This window comes from Balaenoptera ricei, chromosome 2 (assembly GCF_028023285.1).
Source record: "Balaenoptera ricei isolate mBalRic1 chromosome 2, mBalRic1.hap2, whole genome shotgun sequence".
Lineage (NCBI taxonomy): Eukaryota > Metazoa > Chordata > Mammalia > Artiodactyla > Balaenopteridae > Balaenoptera > Balaenoptera ricei.
This window is the reverse complement of record NC_082640.1, coordinates 30,928,833-30,945,455: the sequence shown is the minus strand read 5'-3', so window position 1 is coordinate 30,945,455 and position 16,623 is coordinate 30,928,833. Positions and strand designations below refer to the sequence as shown.

At 42.3% G+C, this 16,623-nt stretch overlaps 1 long non-coding RNA gene and 1 other non-coding gene across 2 annotated transcripts in view; one reads left to right on the top strand and one right to left on the bottom strand.

The window, feature by feature from the left end:
* Nucleotides 1–4,668: 4,668 nt before the first annotated feature.
* Nucleotides 4,669–16,623, bottom strand: part of LOC132359048 (uncharacterized) — a 44,194-nt gene continuing 32,239 nt past the window's right edge. The window contains exons 4-5 of the long non-coding RNA XR_009500709.1: nucleotides 8,680–8,799; nucleotides 4,669–4,725 (exon numbers count right to left, since the gene is read on the bottom strand). This is a non-coding gene — a long non-coding RNA (uncharacterized LOC132359048). The remainder of the gene's footprint in view (nucleotides 4,726–8,679; nucleotides 8,800–16,623) is intronic.
* TRNAR-CCU (transfer RNA arginine (anticodon CCU)) lies at nucleotides 7,596–7,668 on the top strand. Its single transcript has one exon. It is a non-coding gene; the product is annotated as a tRNA-Arg (tRNA).

Genomic DNA, 16,623 nt, shown 5'->3' with positions numbered 1-16,623 from the left:
TTTGGTTTTGTTTTTGTTTTTTTGGTCGCACCATGCAACTTCTGGGATCCTAGTTTCCCAACCAGAGATCAAACCCCGGCCCCCTGCAGTGGAAGTGCAGAGTCCCAACCACTGGACCACTAGGGAATTCTCAAGAATGTGCTGGGAGTTTGATAGACCCTAAGCCCTGGAGTTGTTTGTGTTTGGAGTCGGGCACACTGGTCATAGCGCCATTTTTGGAGCAAGGTGACCCCAACAGTAGCACTGGAAAATGCCATCTCAAGGGGGACCCTGGACATTCCCTTTTCTGATTTTTCTTTCAGAATATCGATGGATCCAGACTCTGTAGGACTTCCTGAAGTCTTTTCTGTTGAGCTCATCCTCTGTTGAGCCACGACTCTATCAAATTATGGTACCACACATGGGCCTCTCTTCCCACTGGAAAATTCCAAAAGCAGCCAAAATTCTAAAAAGATAAGCTAAAACACATGGGAAAGGCCAACTGTTCCAAACTATAAATTAAAAAAGGTGTTCAAAGAACTGATTGGCTGAGGTCTCAGGCATGGGCCCAGCATCTGTCTCCACTGGGGTTTGTCAGGTATCTTCGAGGGGCTCTCTTGGCATTTTGGGTGGGACAATTCTTTGTTCAGAGCTATCGCACACATTATCAGACGGTTAGCATCCTGGGCCTTCAGGCACCAAGTAGAATTTCCATGTTATCATGGCAACCATGATGACCCCTACACATTTCCGAATGCCCCCTTGGAGGTGGTCTCTCCTCCAACTGAGATCCGTTAGCTCTGTCCTAAAGAGTATGAATGAATGATTTCAGAGCACTTTGTTTAGTTAGAATTTCATGTTTGTAATCAATTCTCTAGATCAAAAGCTACATTTTTAAACTTCCAGTGAGTTAGTAGGATGACCAGATCCAGCCAGAATCGTGCTAGTCTCCCGCTGTCAGCCCTTAGTTGTTTAGAGCTTTTCTGCGTGAAGTGTGTCCCCACAGGAGCAGCTCATTAGAGCTTGTTAGAAATGCAAAAGCTACTGGATTAAAAACTGTATTTTAGACAAGATTGCCACTGAATCCATATGCACTTTAAATTTTGAGATGCAGTGCTTTAGAGAATACCCTGGACAGTCTTGTGACAGCTCTTGTAGTTACACTTTTCCCCACTCAGTGGCACAAATGATTTCGATCCCAACCCCAAATGGTATTAAACGCTTCCCATTTGCACTTTGCCATTGTGATGGGAGCAGCAACGACTCTACCAAAGACCCACTGTGTTCCTCACTAGCTTGGGCTCCAACCACATCAACTAAGCTCTCTTATAATTGTGAGAAAGCCAGATTATCAGGTGATCTCAAATATTCCTCTTACCGTCTATCAGAGTTTTTTTCTTTCCCATTATGGTTTATCACAGGATATTGAATATAGTTCCCTGTGCTATACAGTAGGTTTTGTTGTTTATTTTACATACAGTAGTGTGTATCTGCTAATCCCCAACTCCCAATTTATCCCTCCCCTACCCCAGCAACCACAAGCCTGTTCTCTATGTCTGTGAGTCTGTTTCTGTTTTGTAAATAAGTTCATTTGTGTCATATTTTTAAATTTTTTATTTGTATTTATTTTTTTACAGATTAACTTTCAGACATTTTCTCAATTAAAAAAAATTTATTTATTTATTTACTTACTTACTTATTTTTGGCTGCATCAGGTCTTAGTTGCGGCATGCAGGATCTTTCCTTGCAGTGTGCAGGCTCTTCCTTGCAGCGCGTGAGCTTCTCTCTAGTTGTGGCATGTGGGCTCTCTAGTTGTGGCATGCGGGCTCCAGAGCGTGGGCTCTGTAGTTGTGGCATGCAGGCTTAGTTGCCCCATGGCATGTGAGATCTTAGTTCCCCGAGCAGGGATCGAACCCACGTCCCCTGCATTGGAAGGCAGATTCTCAACCACTCGACCACCAGGGAAGTCCCTGTGTCATATTTTAGATTCCACATATCAGTGATATCATATGATATTTGTCTTCTGCTGGCCATCTGTATGTCTTCCTTGGAGAAATGTCTATTTAGGTCTTCTGCCCATTTTTTTTTTTAACATCTTTATTGGAGTATAACTGCTTTACAATCGTGTGTTAGTTTCTGCTTTATAACAAAGTGAATCAGCTATACATATACATATATCCCCATATTTCCCCCCCCCCAAAAAAAAAATGGTTCTGAAGAACCTTGGGGCAGGACAGGAATAAAGACGCAGACGTAGAGAATGGACTTGAGGACACGGGGAGGAGGAAGGGTAACCTGGGACGAAGTGAGAGAGTGGCATGGACATATATACACTACCAAATGTAAAACAGATAGCTAGTGGGAAGCAGCCACATAGCACAGGGAGATCAGCTCAGTGCTTTGTGACCACCTAGAGGGGTGGGATAGGGAGGGTGGGAGGGAGACGCAAGAGGGAGGAGATATGGGGATATATGTATATGTATAGCTGCCCATTTTTTGATTGGGTTGTTTGGGTTTTTGTTTTGTTTTGTTTTGTGTTATTGAGTTGTGTGACCTGTTTGTATATTTTGCAAATTAATCCCTTGTTGGTAGCATCATTTGCAAATATTTTCTCCCATTCAGTAGGTTGTCTTTTCATTTTGTTTATGGTTTCCTTTGCTGTTCAAAAGCTTTTATGCTTAATTAGGTCCCATATGTTTATTTTTGCTTTTATTTCCATTACTCTAGGAGAGGGATTTAAAAAGATATTGCTGTGATTTACGCCGAACAGTGTTATTCTACCTATGTTTTCCAGTAGGTTAATTTCTTTTTTTTTTAACGCTATGATTTTTTTAAAATGTTAAAATCCATTTGTTTTATTTATTCTTTTATTTAATTTTTTATTTTATATTGGAGCATAGTTGATTAACAATGTTGTGTTAGTTTCAGGTGTACAGCAAAGTGATTCAGCTATGTATATATACATATATATATTTTTTTCAGATTCTTTTCCCATTTAGGTTATTACAGAACATTGAGCAGAGTTTCCTGTGCTATACAGTAGGTCCTTGTTGGTTATCTCTTTTAAATATAGTAGTGTGTACATGTCATTTCCTTTTGAGAGAGCTATGGAAGGGAATCTTCCTCACTTCCCTTGTTCATCCCTGTGTAGGGAAATGAAGATGACGTGACACTACCGGCATGGCCCTGGAGGAACTGGAGTGCTTGGATTAAGCCAATCCTGAAGGCTGTTCTACTGAAGTCCTTCCAGGTGTAGGACGGAGGGTCTAGTCGACTAGGTTAGAGTCAGGAAGCAGTGACATGGGAGCTATACGTGTAAATGTGAAGCCATTTCAAGTCCAACTCTGGTGTGGCTTGCAGGCTTTTGGTTTACAACAGTAAAATCATCTCTCTGATGTATAGTATGTTATGGTTTAAAAAGTAGTCTCACACTCAGGTCTTGCTTGAGAGTAACTGTGCAAGGCAAGGCCTATGCCCCACTGCACAAGTGAGGGAAGGAAAACACAGTGGGGGAAAGTGCTTGTCCAAGGCCACTCATCTTGTAAGAGGCAGAACTGGAATCTGACCTAAGTTTGCTTCTACATCAAGGTAGAAGCCTGACTCTCCTCCAAATCCCAGGCTGCTCAGATCAAGGCATTTGTACCCACAAACGTGTAATGAGGGCCCAGGCTGCCCTCCAGAGCGGCGGGACCAGGAATCTCTAGATGGTCAGCAAGTAGGAAAGGGCAGGAAAAGCCCCACTGGGATACAACTGCTGTCACTAAGGCTGCTGCCACCATGACAGTATGACCTCTAACATTTGACCCTGCCCAGGTCCTCAAGATTCAGTGGCCCAGGAGCCAACATGTAGCCTCCAGGCTCCACTAGGGCAGGAGAAAACGACCTGGTGCCCCTCATCTGATGGAAGATTCCCCAAGATGGACATTAGGGTGCTATGCTAGGGACCCCTAAATGGCAAAGTTTCCCCCAATCTCTAAGGCTCCTGCCATCTCCAAAACTCTGGTGGCAAATGCAATGAATAACCTTTAGTCACCTCCTTCCTCTGGAAAGTTTTCTTTCTTTCTTTTTTAATTAAGACTTCAATTAATTTAAAGAGAATTTAATCCAAAAGATGAGAGTAGAGTTGATGATGGGGTCAGGGAGCTGACCTCAATCAAAAGTTAGGAAAAAGATACATGTGAGCAATAACATCGTTGGATTCAAATTTAGTCCCAGAGCTACAACTGAGTCTGTGAGTGTGTCATTTGGACACATGCTATGTGTTGCACATACCCTTTTGTTTCTGCACGAGCCCAGGCACGCCACAGTGGTGTTGTTGCCTTTTCTTTTTAATCCTAGGTTTGTTTTTAGATCCTAAAGCACAAAACGGAATTCAAGAAGTGTGAATTTACTTGAACCAAACTGAAAAAAGGTTTTATCAGCCTCTGCAAAATGCGGCTGCAGAATTCTCAACAGTTTTAATTATAACACACTAAATAAATACAGTAAGCAACTCATTGCTCTGAGGTTGAAATCTCTATCTATTTTTATCTCCAAGCAGATAACAGACCAGAAGGGAAAGTTACGACATTGTGAGTAGATTATTGAATCTAAGCATCAACAACTTCTTTGACATTATTTTGTACTGCATGCTGAAGAAAATCATTTACCTGAAAATTTCTTCTAAAAAGTCTTGATTTTTTTTGCTTAGTCTGTTTACCATGATCAAATAGGATTTATATCAGGGAGGCAAGGATGGTTCAATATCTGCAAATCAATCAGTGTGATACACAACATTAACAAAAGGAAGGATAAAAATCACATGATTATCTCAACTGATGCACAAAAAGTATTGACAAAATTGAACATCCATTCATGAAAAAAACTCTCATCAAAGTTGGTATAAACTGTCACTATTTGCAGATGACATGATACACTATATAGAAAGTCTCCACCAAAAAAACTATTAGAACCAATCAATGAATTCAGTAAAGTTGCAGGATACAAGATTAATATACAGAAATCTGTTGCTTTTCTATACACTAATAATGAAATATCAGAAAGAGAAAGCAAGAAAACAATTCCTTTTAAAATTGCATCAGAGAATAAAATACCTAAGAATAAATTTAGCCAAGGAGGTAAAAGACCTATACTCTGAAAACTATAAGACATTGATGAAGGAAATTGAAGATGATACAAAGAAATGGAAAGATATTCTGTGTTCATGGACTGGAAGAATTAATATTGTTAAAATGTCCATACTACAAAAAACAATCTACAGATTTAAACCAATCCCTATCAAAATACCCATGACATTTTCCACAGAACTAGAACAAATAATCCTAAAATTTATATGGAACCACAAAACACCCCGAATTGCCAAAGCAATCTTGAGAAAAAAGAACAAAGCTTGGAGATGTCACGGTCCCTGACTTCAGACTATACTACAAAGCTACAGTAATCAAAACAATATAGTACTGGCACAAAAACAGACACATAGTTTAATGGAACAGAATAGAGAGCCCAGAAATAAACCTACACACTTATGATCAATTAACCTCTGATGAAGGAGGCAAGAATATACAATTAATGAAAAACATTCTCTTCAATAAGTGGTGCTGGGAAAACGAAACAGCTATATTTAAAAGAATGAAATTAGAACATTTTCTCACACCATATACAAAAATAAACTCAAAATGGATTAAAGATCTAAATGTAGCATCAGAAACCATAAAACTCCTAGAATAAAGCATAGGCAGAGCACTCCTTGACATAAATCAAAGCAATATTTTTTTTGGATCTGTCATCTAAGGCAAAGGAAACAAAAGCAAAACTAAACAATGGGACCTAAGTAAACTAAAAGCTTTTGCATAGCAAAGGAAACCAGAAACAAAATGAAAAGACAACCTACTGAATGAGAGAAAATATTTGCAAATGATATGACCAATAAGGGGTTAATATCCAAAATATACCAACAGTTTACACAACTCAATATCAAAAAAAACCAAAATTAAAGTTCTGAAAGAACTTTATTAAAAGAACCCAATTAAAAAATGGGCAGAAGACCTGACAAGACATTTTTCCAGAGAAGACATACAGATGGCCAACAGGCACAGGAAAAGATACTCAACATCACTAATCATCAGAGAAAAGCAAATCAAAACCACAATGAGATATCACCTCACATCTGTCAGAATGACTATCATCAAAAATACCACAAATAACAAATGTTGGTGAGGATGTGGAGAAACCCCTACACTGTTGGTGGGAATGTAAATTGTTGCAGCCACTATGGAAAACAGTATGGAGGTTCCTCAGAAAACTAAAAGGAGAACTACCATATGATCCAGCAATTCCACCTTGGGAATATATCAGAAGAAAATGAAAACACTAATTCAAAAAGATGCATGCATCCTAATGTTCATAGCAGCACTATTTATAATAGCCAAGATTTGGAACCAACCAACCTAAGTGTCTATCAACAGATGAATGGATAAAGAAGATGTGTCATATATATATATATATATATATATATATATATATATATATATATATATATACACACACACACACACATATATACATATATACTTACATATATATATATCAATCTACAATGGGATACTACTTGGCCATAAAAAAGAATGAAATTTGTAATTTTGCAGACTAGGATGGACCTGGAGTATATTATGCTTAGTGAAATAAGTCAGAGAAAGAGAATGCTATTACTTATATGTGGAATCTAAAAAATAAATGAATGTAACAAAACAGAAACAGACTCACAGATATAGAGAACAAACTAGTGGTTACCAGTGGGGAGAAGAAATAGGGGAGGGGCAAGGTAGAGGTAGGGGATTAAGAGTTATGAACTACTATGTATAAAATAAATAAACTACAAGGCTATATTGTATAGCACAGAGAATATAGCCAATATTTTATAATAACTTTAAATGGAGTATAATCTATAAAAATATTGAACCAGTATGTTGTACACTGAAATTAATATAGTGTTGTAAATCAATTATACTCCAGTACAAAAATGGTTAAGATGGTAAGTTTTTTCTTTTTGTCAGAGTATCTTTATTTATTATTTATTTTTAATTTATTTTATTGAAGTATAGTTGATTTACAATGTGTTAATTTCTGCTGTACAGCAAAGTGATTCAGTTATACATATATATACATTCTTTTTCATATTCTTTTCCACTATGGCTTATCACAGGATATTGAATATAGTTCACTGTGCTATACAGTAGGACCTTGTTGTTTACCCATTCTACATATAATAGTTTGCACCTGCTAATCCCAACCTCCCAATCCATCCCTCCCCACCCCCCTTGGCAAACATAAGTCTGTTTTCTATGTCTGTTGAGTTTGTTTCTGTTTTGTAAATATGTTCATTTGTATCATTTTGTTTTAGATTCCACATATAAGTGATATCATATGATATTTGTCTTTCTCTGTCTGACTTACTTCACTTAGTATGATAATCTCTAGGTCCATCCATGTTGCTGCAAATGGCATTATTTCATTATTTTTTATGGCTGAGTAGTATTCCATTGTATATACGTACCACATAAGATGGTAAATTTTATGTTATGTATATTTTTACAATAGAAAAATTGAAAACAGGGACGTCCCTGGTGGTCCAGTAGGTAAGACTCTGTGCTCCTAATGCAGGGGGCCCGGGTTTGATCCCTGGTCAGGGAACTTGATCCCACAAGCTGCAACTAAGAGCCAGCATGCTGCAACTAAAGATCCTGTCACAAACAAAAAACCCCATACTGCTCTGAAATAATTTTGAAGTGTAATTCTCCTCTTGACTTTCAGAAGAGCCCTTAGTGAGGGCAGAACTCTCCCTTTCTCACCTCTCCACAGTCGCCGGGGCCTTGGTGCTCAGGCCATGAAAATGAAGACCCCTCCAGTCACCACTGCAGCTGGGCTCTGCGGACAGTGGGGATCCAAGAACAGAGCGCCCTGGCGTGGTCAGGTGGGGCCTTGGTGAGGGCTGCAGGTTGAGGGAAGGCCCGGGGGGTTGCATACCTGCCCTTGGCCTCACTTCCCTGCTCTTCTCCTAGATGATTCTATCAGAAATGATTTGGGCCCAAGAATGGGCCTGTGATGCCAACTCTGGGCTGAATTCCTCCCCTGCATGTGGGCATCACATCGTAGACCCCGATCTTCCATAGCAGCGTAAGAAAGGGAGGGCAAAGCCGGGAGCAGAGAACAGACGTTGAGAGGTTCACTCACTTATTTTCAAAGCAGGCCATACTACCAATGAGGAAACAGGTGCACGGAGGTGAAGAGCCTTGCTGGAGACTGTGCTTCACCCCAGCTCTGTCTGACTCAAAGCTTTGAATTACATCATAATTTCCAAAAGAAAGGGTTAGGGAACCGTTGACCGTAACCACTTGCCTTGGCCAGGCATGATGATAACCGTTTGCCTGAGTTTTCTCACAATAGGACGTCCTGATAAAGAACTCAGTGCTGCCACCGGAAACAAACCGGGAGAATTCGGGAGGGGCCGAAAGGACGGAGGGAGAAGAAGATATGTCCAGAATCCTCCTCGCTGGAATCCATCTTGGCTGAGCCATGTGCGAGCCACCAGGAAGGACCCTGAGTCAGAGTGATTGGCCAGAGACAACCCGGAAACTAATCCCATCACCATAAAACCCTGAGACTGCGAGCCACGTGGGGAGCAGTACTCCTGGGCTCCCTTACCTGCTGCTCTCCGCCCAGGCGCCCCTTCCCAGTAAAGTCTCCTGCTTTATCAGCACGTGTGTCTCCTCGGACAATTCATTTCTGAGTGTTCGACAAGAGCCCACTCTTGGGTTCCCCTTCCTGCAACAAAAGGGTTGATCCTCACAATTACAATAAAATTAACAAGCGGCCTAAAGGACTTGTTTGGGAAATTCAGTCAAATGACTACATAACAAGTTTAACATCAAAGGCAGCCTCATTGCTTACATTATGTTTTACCATAAGCAGTTATTAAATCACTTAAAGATGTTTCAGGACTGAACGGGTTATTTCTCTATGATGCATTTCTAATGAAAGGAAACATGAACTATTATTATTCATTATAAAATGTAAAACAGGAGATTTCACAGCCAATCAAACCAGAGTTTAGAACTGGATCCTCTTGCACTTTCCCCCACATGTGTGTCAAAGCCGTTCCCTTCTGCAGGCTTCTGCTGGCCTCTGAGCGCCCTGGACCACCAGCTACGGGGTGCTGCCTGCCTGATCTGGCCAAGAACACACCAGGAACACGCCCCAGGGAGAGGCATCATCTTCCATGGAGCTGTTGAAAACACTGGGGCTTGTTGCCATGACTGCCTTCACCTACTCTAAGGATTTATCAAGTGAACAAAAACACATTAAAACCTCAGTGCTTGGCTTGGGGTTTTGAAGATCAGTGGCATCTGTTGTTGGGATAGATCCTTGGGGCTTTCCCAGCTCCTATTGATTGATTGATTAATTGATTGTGGTACGGATGCCCGAGGGCTCTGTGCGCAGCCCAGCTCTCTCTCTGTTGCTAATTCTCCCGCAGATCCTCGGCTGCAGCTCTGGTTCTTGCCTCTTCGTTCACACTATGTGGGACCTGAAACTTGTCTGTCCTGTGGCCCCAGAACCTTGACCGGGCAGCCTCTCCTGTCGGCTCCCAGGGAGGTTCGGCTGCCTTTTCTGATTGAGGGCTGCATGACTGAACCACACAAAGTTGCCCTTTCTGTTGGCTATTTTTGTCCTGCAAAAAGGAGAGTTTCACATCCTGCACTTTCATACTTCTGGAGGAGTAAACGACCTGCTTTTGTTGCCCAATTCAGGGAACAAATGGTTCCTTCGTCAAAGAACTTTTTTGAGCCAAACAATGCTTGTTTGATGCCTGTTTCCTCTTCAGTGACACATGTGGCACCATCACAGGAGGACCATATTCTCTCCTGCCTTCCTAGGGAGCTCCAGCCCTTTGTGCGACAAGTGCCCTTCCTCTAGGCAGCTCCACTGTGATGATCTTTTTCTGAGGGTGCAGTGACAAGAAAAACGTGAACTATTGTTCCTGTTCCCTTAAGTAATAAATTACAATTTCTTCCATTTTCTCTTTGGCTAAAAGCTTTACCCAACTTTAACCTTTCTTCTCCATTATGTAAATAGCAAAAAGAATGCGACGTGTCCACCCAAACTTAGACTGTTTGGAGCTGGAAACATCACTGACCTCTTTGTTTACTGTCTTAGAATCTTTGCAGCTGATAAATGTGTTTCTTCTTTCAAATGAACTGGAACAGATGAGTTCCCACAAAGCCTGGGTCTGAGCACGTGGTAGGAGAATGTGCAGCTTCTCCACGGCTGGTGCCGGCCCATCTCGTAGAAGCTCAGAGGCCCAGCTGGTCCCGGGAGAGGACCATGGTCAGCTCCGTATGAGAAATCTTACTGCCGGAAAGGGATTTGGGGTGCATCATATGAATATATACATACAATTATAAAATAAAAATAAAATAAGCAAAGAAATGGAGATGGAGGAAAATGAAGGTAGAAAGTTGAGGCCACGTTTTTCTTTTTGCCTATTCATATTTTGAGTTTTCTCACTTTCCTTATTGACTTGTAGGAGTTCCTTGTATATTCCAGGTCTGTGCTGTCCAGTGGGGTAGCCACTGGTCCCATGCGCCTGTTAGAATGACAATTAATTAAAATCCAGCTGCTCAGTCACACTGGCTGCATTTCAAGTGCTCATTAGCCGCCAGTGGCTCACGGCCAGCACAGACCTGGAACATTCCCATGAGTGCGACAAATCTTCTCAGACAGAGTGGTTCTATCTATGAACCCCTTGTCAATTTTATTCATTTCAAATCTTCTTCCAGATTATTGTTTTCTGCTAACTTTGACTATGACGACTTCACTGAACCACAGGTAGAGTTTTTAGATGGTCTTATCCCTCCTATTTTGCCCTGTCGTTGGTGCATTGAGGGTCTTGTTTGAATAGTCTCCTCCCTGAGGTCGCCAAGGCATTTCCTTTGACCTTTTTGCATCTGTTTTACGGTTTTACTTTTCCTATTTTTCTTTTAAATTTGTATTGGAGTGTAGTTGATTTACACTGCTGTGATAGTTTCAGGTGTACAGCAAAGTGAATCAGTTATACATATACACATATCTATTCTTTTTTAGATTCTTTTCCTATATAGGTCATTACAGAGTACTGAGTAGAGTTTCCTGTGCTGTACAGTAGATCCTTGTTGGTTACCTATTTTATATACAGTAGTGTGTATATGTCAATCCCAAACTCCCAATTTATCCCTCCCCCCCTTCCCCCCTGGTAATCATAAGTTCGTTTTCTACATGTGTGACTCTATTTCTGCTTTGTAAGTAAGTTCATTTGTACCCTTTTTTTTTTGATTCCACATATAAGCGATATCATATGATAATTTGTCTTTGACTTCACTCAGTATGACAATCTCTAGGTCCATCCATACTTTACCTATTAAAGTATTGAATCCAACAGGACTTTGCCTCCTTTACACAGTGGGAGGGAGGAATCCATTTACTGAGACAGGTTTCCCCAACGCTGCTGCAAACACATGGGTCTCTCCCCGCTGGTCTGGAGCACTGCTGCTCACCCGAGCCCGTCCCAGGCCTGCGTGTGGCTTGTGGGTCCGTGGCTCTCTCACGGGCTGCATCCACCTCTTTGCTTTTCCTCTGCTGGAGCACGCTGCCTTCTTGCTACGACTCCGTGGTGTGACTTCATGTGGGGGGTGTGCCCTGCAACCCCTAGTTCTTCTTTTGCCAAAGTGTCTTAGCCATTCATGGACCCTACCCATCTACATGCATTTTAAAATCCCTTTTGTGAGTTCCTCAAACATACATATCTATCTATCTATCTATCTAAAATCGGCAATACTAATGAAATACGCTCCTTTAATTTTAAAAGAGTGTATGTACGGGGCAAGCTCTGAAATCTCCTTTTGAACCTAAGAATGAAGCTGCAACTGTTAACAGTGATTAAAAATCCATTCCATGGAGTTTCAATGATTCTGGAGCACCTGTAAATGCTCATTTCCAAAGTGCTTTGCTTTGGGAGGCTCCTAATGAAGGCAGTGTGTTGCCATGGTAACAGTTACTTTTAGTTAGTACTTTTTATAGATTTAAGGGTTACACCTTGGAGTCTCTTCCTACAAATGAATAACTCTTAAGGCAGTGTGGTACTTCATTTAATGTAGATATTTAATGGCATAGAGTCGACTTGAAAGAACCAGAAATGGGAAATTTTCAGCCTTTGTATTTGATGTAGACACACATTGTTACCAGGGCTACAACATTTGCATCAATTTTTTTTTTTTCACAAAATAAAAGTTAATCTTTTTATCCAATGAAATGTATTAAATATGGATTTAATAAATTATGGCAGAAATATATATGTGTGTCAGGAGTTTGCCCAGATCACTGTTTTTTACCTTGGGGCAGAATCCCCAGTTACTGTTGGGAACCTGAAGACTTGAAGAACGGTGTCTCCTGACCTAATGGGGGGACGTCACAGGCGCCCAGGGAGGAGGGAGCTGGTGGGCCTGGGTTTGGATACTAGCTCTGCTCTTTACTGCCTGTGAAGGCTTGAGCTTCAGAAGATACGGTAACCCCCATCTTCTACTGCAGAGCATGTTCTGCAGAACATGATGACTGAAACAGATCCATGTCAAAAGTGCAGAGGGAAGGCAACAGAGAGTGGTCCTCGGGGGTGCCCGGCACCAGGGAACAGATTGGGCCCTCTGCTTCCATGCAGGGGCCACGGAGCACAGAGGCAAGGCCTCGGACAGGGGGCAAGGGCCTGGGCAGAGGGCCTGGGGCTGGTGGGGTGAGGATGGTCAGGACAACGGGGCGGCGATCAGAGGCCCCAGTGTAGGCGAGAGCTCTGTACTTTACACAGCAGCCAGCTCGGTGACCGGAGTGTGGCAGAGGGAAGACCTGGCAAAGCTAAGGGGCACAGAGAGGCTGGCACGAGGGCCGTGTGTGCCCTCAGCCCGAGGAGAGCAGGGGTGACCTTAGGCAGGGATCTGGGAGAGAGGTGACACTGCGAACCTCAGTCACCAAGAGGAGGCTCCTCTGGGCATGGAGAAGCAGAAGGAGTGGAAGGAGTCAGAGCTTATCCTGAAAACTTTGATCTTCTCTGATAAACAACTGTTTAAAGAACAGCGACGATCATAACAATATGTGGTGTATACACTGATATGTATAAAATTGATGACTGATTAAAAAAAAAACAATATGTGGTTTGAATATCTGACATTTGTCCTTTTAAAAAAAGTTTCAAAATGCATTTATGAGCATTATCTCATTTGGCTCCCACAAGATCTTTGTGAGCTAGAACAGGCAGACTTTACATCCTTGTCTAAAATAGGAAGAGACTGTTTCTAGAAAAGTAACAACCGCAATGAAGGCAAAACAATTTCCAGGCCTTATTCTGCCTCCAAAAAGAAAAAAAAAGAAAAAAAAGTGGCTTCTTTTGCCTCTGTGGTTCAACACCATGGCCAAGGTCAGTCTCATATCAGTTCTCTGGGAATCAGGAGGAAATTGCTGAAAAATGGACATGCCCAGGAGCGGTCCCTTAGACTTCTCTAGGACAGAGCTGATTGTCCAGATGACAGATCAGTTTATTGTGCAATGAAATGAAGTATACATGTCCTACAGGTGGTCAAAACAGGGTGCTTCCCAGTCTATGAGCTCTCCCACGACTCACATGGGTGTGGGCTGAGGTTTTGGGACACCTACTGGGAATACAACTCAGCCTATCATCTGGGTCCATGTGACCTCCATCCCAGCTGCCGTATTGTGGTCCCTGATATTTCCACTCCTCCAGTCCCCTAGGGAGTCAGGAGCTTCCCACACAGCCGCCAGTGACACCCACCTCCTGGTATTCATGACTTTGTGTGTATGGGCTGGACCAGCGACTTGATTTTAATGAACAAAATACAGCAGAGGTGATGGGGTGTCACTTATGAGAGGAGGTTATAAAAGACTGTGACTTCCCTCTTTTTCATATACTCTGTCTTTCTGACTCTCCTCACACATTTGCTCTGATAAAGTGGAGAAGGTCACATGGCAAGAAACTCTGGGCAACCTCCAACTGCCAGTAAAGAAGCCAGAGCCTCATCCTAACATCTCACAGGGAGCTGAATCCTGCCAACAACCATAGGAGTGAGCTGGAATTTGATTGTTCTCCTTTGGAAACTTCAGATGAGACCACAGCCCCAGCTGACACCTTGATTACAGCCTGTGAGAACCCCTGAGCTGTGTAACCCAGCTAAACTGTGCCCTGATTCCTGGCCCACAGAAACAATGAGATGATAACTGTGTTTTTTAAGCCACACACTTTGGGGTGATTTGGGGGTAATTTGTTTTGCAGCAACAGATAATTAATACACCTAGGTTCCAACACTTGGGGCTATCTTTGATCCTATCGATTACAATAAGGCACATAGAAGTTCTCCCGCCCTTTTCTCAAGGCCCCTAAATTTATACTTCTCTGGAATCTGAGGGAAGATATTGGGGAGGAAGATAATGCTTAGGAAGGAAAAGATCACTCCGTATCAGCCTCCAGACACTCTTTCCTCTGCTGGACAACCACTTCTCCAGCTTTTTGCCTTCCTTGCTATTCTGCCTTGGACTTTCTATGTTCCAAAACTTAGCTTGAGTCCAGACTGTCTTCTTCTTCATCCTTGACCTGGATTCCAACTCCAGAGCCTGATTGCTGGGGTTCTCAGCCTGACCTGGTCAGCAGATCTTTTATCACTGCTGCATTTGATGGTTGGTCTGTGGTGTTCTTGTCCTCGTCCGACACCCACACAGATCAAACCTCCTTAGCAGCCCTGCAGGATGGCCTGATTCCCGGCCCGGGCAGTACACCGACAGGCCCCCGACTAGCTCCCAGTGCCCAGCCCTGGTGCATGGCTCCCTGACTGCTCTGCTCAAGCTTTTCATATCACTGACCTTCGCAGCCCCGCTGCCTTACAAGGCTCACACAGTCTTTCAAAGGCCTGTGCCAAGTTCTGAGCTCCTTCCTCCTGTCTGTACAGGGGGGTGGGATGGGACTTACGGACGGGCCAGCTCTTCGGGGGAGATGTGAATGCAGCAGCTCCACGGAGAGTTTGGCACCAGGCCTGGCCACTCAGTGGCACTGCGGTGACTCACAAAGCAGTGGGGAGTGGGGTGTGGAGTCAGAACCAGCTCCCAGGCCCTCTCAGCAATGATGAAGCAGACCGTTGACTTGCAGCCATGAAAACGGAGTAAAAGTTCCTTTTTCTGGCCTCCAGGGATTGCCACAGATGGACGGATGCCAGGCCACCCGCCCAATCTGTCCTCCTCCTGAGCCCTCTGCTCCCGCCACTTTCTAGTCCAGAATTCTTTACTTTACAAAATATTTATTGGGACTTCCCTAGTGGTCCAGTGGTTAAGACTTCGCCTTCCAATGTAGGGGGTGTGGGTTTGATCCCTGGTCAGGGAACTAAGATCCCATATGCCTCACAGCCAAGAAACCAAAACATAAAACAGAAGCAATATTGTAACAAATTCAATAAAGACTTTAAAAATGGTCCACATCAAAAAAAAAAAATCTTTAAAAAAATAAAAATAAAGAATAAAAAAATAAAAAATATTTATTGAATGGGTGAACCCCACAGACATTATGTGAAGCAAAAGGATCTGAATACAAATGAGTAAATGCTGTGCACTTCCTTTAGATGGCATTTTAGAATAGGTGAAGTTCAGTAAGGTGAAAAAAAATCCTACTAGTTGCCTCTGGTTGGTGAGGGATTGCCTGACCAGAGATGTGAAGGAACTTTCTGGACAGATGGAGATGTTCTCTGTCACAGGGTTGGGGGCACCACAGGTGTATGCATTTGCCAAAATCGTACAGCCAGCTTTGTGGTTCTGTCACTAAGTCATTTTGATAGATGTAAATTTTACCTCCAAAAAACTAAAAAATAATATTATGTCAGGGCAGGGAGTGGGTGGGATTACAAAAGCAGCAGAAATGGCAGAATGTGGATAATTCCTGAAACTGGGTAACTGGTGCACAGAGGCTCATTACATTATTCTGTTTACTTTGTATATGCATAAACTTTTCCATAATAAGGCATTGAAAAATTATCTACTGAACACATATTCTGTATGAGACCCTAAGCTAAATGACACGGCACAGGCAGACAAGGCTGCAGATACAAAAAGTCAATTAAAGATGGAATTTTTACTTACAAACATTAAGTGCCTTGAAAGGGGGAAATGCGGAAAGAAATGCTGACCATTATTAATACCTTAAATTGTTATTCATTAATAACCCTTTAGTGTCGTTTATAATTTGCCACGGATATGTATGCTTAGGAGGAATACTAATGATACTCTCATCAGATCTATAGACAAAATTGCTCTGAGATATCTTGTTTCTTCCCACTTCTATACCTTTGTTTTTGCTATTTCCATGAATGCTTGCTTCCCTCTATCCCTCCAAACCTATGTAAATTCCACTCATGATTTAGCAGCACTACTCAAAACACGGGCCCAGGAAGATGCGGACCTTTTACCAGGGGTAAATCCACCTGCTGCTTCTTTCATCAAGATTGTCATGTTATGTTACCCTCATAAGAAGAAGGGCAGCAGAACTAAACGTTGTGCTGGGTGATGTAGTTGATT